The sequence below is a fragment of the Mus caroli genome, chromosome 6 (assembly GCF_900094665.2).
Source record: "Mus caroli chromosome 6, CAROLI_EIJ_v1.1, whole genome shotgun sequence".
NCBI classification, from domain to species: Eukaryota; Metazoa; Chordata; class Mammalia; order Rodentia; family Muridae; genus Mus; species Mus caroli.
Genome location: NC_034575.1, coordinates 52336725 through 52340947, shown reverse-complemented (window position 1 = coordinate 52340947; position 4223 = coordinate 52336725). Strand labels below are relative to the sequence as shown.

The following is a 4223-nucleotide window of genomic DNA, read 5'->3' as shown; positions in this document are numbered from 1 at the left end:
GAAGAAGAAGAAGAAGAAGAAGAAGAAGAAGAAGAAGAAGAAGAAGAAGAAGAAGAAGAAGAAGAAGAAGAAAAGAAAATTTCCATGGTACCACATAGTTAAACTAAATACACAGAACAAAAAAAGTGTATTAAAAGCTGTAAGAGAATAACAGAGCATCACAAATGGAGGAAAAACCCACCAAAAGAACAGCTGATTTGTCAAGAGAAAACTTTAAAGCTAGAAGAGCCTGAAGCAATATATCCCAAGTCCTAAATAACATTCCTTCTAAAGTGATACACCCAGAAAAATGGTTGCCATGATTGAGAGAGAAAGAAAATTTTCCACATTAACAGTCTAAAAATATTCAATAAGCCATACTGTAGGAAAATACATGGAACATTATTTTGGCCTGAAAAGAGGAATATTGAATGCAGAGAGACAGTGGAAAAAAATAAAACTACAATTATTAAAACAACAAGTACCATGAAGAACACAACTCCAAAAATCAACATGATAACCAGAAGAAACACACAGATTTCAATAATGATGTAAGCATGAATCGCCTCAGCAATCCACTCAAAAATTACTGAGTGACTGAAAGGATCAAGAAACCAAACTCTGCTTGCTGCCTACAAGAAACACATCATAGTTTTAAACACTACATCGGGGTAAAAGAATGGGCAAAAGTACTACAATCAAATTGAACCAGAAACAGAGAAGGAGTCACTATCCAAACATCTGGCAAAATAGACTTTGCCCTAAAACTAATTAGATGAGATGAAGAGGGACACTTCATTCTAATCAAGGGAACAGTGAACCAAGAAAAAACTACTACTCTAAACATATATATGTCAAACTCAGGGATAACTAATTTCTTTTCTTTTTGTTTCTAAGGTTTTAAAAAACTGTTAATTGTGAACTTCACATCATGTACCAGAATCCCTCTCCCCTTGTACTGGCCCTCCACCCTTGCAACCTACCTCCCAACAAATAAAAATAATCTCATCATGGAATCTGTAGTGTGTCACAGTTGTCCCACCTTATTCACTTCTGTCCACACTTCTTTCTTACAAATTTCATTGCATTGACTAACAAGTCATGGTATGAGGCCTCTGGCTTCTACTACTCTATCAATACTGGAATCTCACTGAGACTCCTCTCCGGTATCCTGTTGTTGCCCTGTGTCATGGAGATCCTATAGTTTTGGCTCTGTAGAAATGGTACTTCGTGCACAGTGGCAGTTTATTGATAGGGTAGATGCTGAGGCAGGCCAATTCAAAGGCCTGCATCTAGGCCTGAGAGGTAGCTGACCTTGTCAGCCTGCAGACTCACACTCTCATTCCCCTATGGCCAGACCATCCACAACGCTTGCCACCAGGGCCAGCTATATCCTGCTGCACAGCTGAAGTACAAGCCTTGCTTTCTGAAATGTTGCAGCATGTGAAGGGTAGGGATATCTCTCCTGGTCTCATGATCCTGTCAGGGTCAACTTTCCCACCCACCTCTGGTGGTAAGGGCAAAAGAGAGAGGAGGAAATCTCTTCTTTGTGAAAGCCACTGCACAGTAGTCAAGAGACAGGACCAGCTCTCCCACACTCAAGTCCTTAAGGCCAACTTTATCTTAACTCCCACATCCCAAGTTAGCTCTACTGTGCTGCACAGATGAGGGGCAGAGCCAGATTGAAGGACAAGTCCAGATCTCCTGCTTTCATGATGAGTGGTAGGGTCAGCTGTCCCACACCGGCTCAATTGCAACTCCCAAAATGTGCAGGGAACTCTCCAGAGTACAGCTGGCTAGGGGCAAGGCAAGCTCTCTTGCTCTCATGCCTCCAGGGCCAGCTCTCCCAGGATGCCCAGGTAAGGGGTGGAGCCAGTTCTTCACAGTCCTCAGACATCAATATGTTCCTAGTAGCAGTTCAGACCAAGGATGTCCTCCTGTACTTTGGTGGTAACAGACCACTGCTGCAGGGCAACTGACCCAGATACCACCCCTACCCAACACCCTCCAGTGTCAGTACAGGTCAAGACCGCATCATGATCCCAGGTAGCGTCACTGACTACTCATATCAGTTTTTTTTTTTTTTAACTAACATTGAATTCTACCTTTCCTAGTTGTGTTTACATCCTTCTGTTTCTTTCTCTATCACTTACTTGCTCTTCTTAGTGGCATCCAGGGTCTGAATATCTGAGTCCTTTCAGGAGTGATTTAGGAGTCTTATGCCCTGTTAGCCCTCTAACATTATGCATTATGCAGTATGGTGTGTGTGTTGGGGGGGGAGGGGGGAGGGTAATCTTGACTATGGTCTCCACTCCTCCCCCAGGTCTGGGCAGTGCCAGACTGGTGTTCATCTCAGGCTAGCTCCTTTTTTGGGCACCATAGACCAGACTGGGTTCTTCTAGCAGGTGTCTGACTAGTCCCAGCCCACCTTGTGCCAGAGTGGTTGTTGTCTTAGGGTAGCTCCCTGTGCAGGTCCCCGGTACCAGAATGGTGATGGTCTCAGGCTCCGTTTTTTTCAGCGAATGTTAGGCTACTAAGCATTCAAATGTCCATATGTGAGAACACTTAGCACAGACAAAGCATCTTGTCTGCCACCTACTGACACACATGTGACACAGCAGCCACAACTGCAATACTTCTATTGGGCAGGGGGATTGAAAGACACAGATTAACATCAATCCATTAATTATAGATGATTTTAATACCCAACTTTCTCCAATAGGCAGGTTATCTGGACAAAAATGAACAGAAACATCAAATAAATAGACGACATTACTCACCAAATGTACTTAACAGATACATACAGAATTTTCTAATCAAATGTCAAAGAACACAAATTTTACTCTGCAGCAAAAACCACTTTTCTAAATTAGACCACATCCCAAAATGAAAAACAAATCACTAAAAATTAAAATTTGAAATCACTCATTGTATCCAATTTGTCCACACTGCAATAAAATGTAATATTTATAGCAAACAAATTTCTAGTAAGTACAATCACTCTAGAGATTAAACAACACATTATAGAATGATGACAGTGTCCAAAAAGAAACCAATAGAGAAATAAAAACTTCCTGTAACTAAGTGAAAATGAAATAATAAGATAAAACCTCTGGGAGACATTGAAACAATCCTATGAGGAAAATTTATAGCTCTAAGTGTGGACATTAAAAATAGAAGCAAACAGCACAAATAAATGACATGATAACACAACTCAAAACATTGGTAAAAACCAAATACAACTAAGTTGATAATAACAATATAACATAAATCAGAAATCAATAAAACATAAACAAAGAAAACAACACAAAGAATCAACAAATGTAATGGAAGGTTGAACTAACCAAGATAGATAGATAGATAGATAGATAGATAGATAGATAGATAGATAGATAGATAGAACCAAACTTAACATAGAAGCAAATGAATAGGAAAATGTTATAAGCAACACAAAAGCAATTTAGGCTGTTGTAAGAGGATATTTTAAAAACATGTACTCTATTAAACAGGAAATCTAAAGGTCCTGTATGGACCAATTCTGTCAAATCACAAAATCAAACAAAGACATTAACAATCTAAACAGACCAGTAACAAATGAGGAGACTTAAATAATAATAAAAGCCTTCCAGCCAAGGAAATTCTAGGACCAATAAATTCACAGCAGAATGTCTACTGGACATAAGAGAAAGTCTAGAGCCCATCCTTCTCACACACTTTTTTTTTAAAATATTTTTTTATTACGTGTTTTCNTCAATTACATTTCCAATGCTATCCCAAAAGTCCCCCATACCCTCCCCCCAACTTCCCTACCCACCCATTCCCATTTTTGGCCCTGGTGTTCCCCTGTACTGGGGCATATAAAGTTTGCAAGTCCAATGGGCCTCTCATTCCAGTGATGGCCTACTAGGCCATCTTTTGATACATATGCAGCTAGAGTCAAGAGCTCTGGGGTACTGGTTAGTTCATAATGTTCTTGCACCTACAGGGTTGCAGATCTCTTTAGCTCCTTGGATACTTTCTCTATCTCCTCCATTGGGGTCCCTGTGATCCATCCAATAGCTGACTGTGAGCATCCACTTATGTGTTTGCTAGGCCCCACCATAGTCTCACAAGAGACAGCTATATCAGCGTCCTTTCAGTAAACACTTTCTAGTGTATGCAATGGTGTCAGCGTTTGGAGGCTAATTATGGGATGGATCCCTGGATATGGCAGTCTCTAGATGGTCCATCCTTTTGTCTCAGCT

General features: G+C 40.5%; 1 non-coding gene across 1 annotated transcript; it reads right to left on the bottom strand.

Moving 5' to 3' along the window:
* Positions 1 to 2500: 2500 nt before the first annotated feature.
* LOC115031406 lies at positions 2501 to 2629 on the bottom strand. The gene has a single exon (XR_003837046.1). It is a non-coding gene; the product is annotated as a small nucleolar RNA SNORA17 (small nucleolar RNA).
* Between the last annotated feature and the right edge of the window lie 1594 nt (positions 2630 to 4223).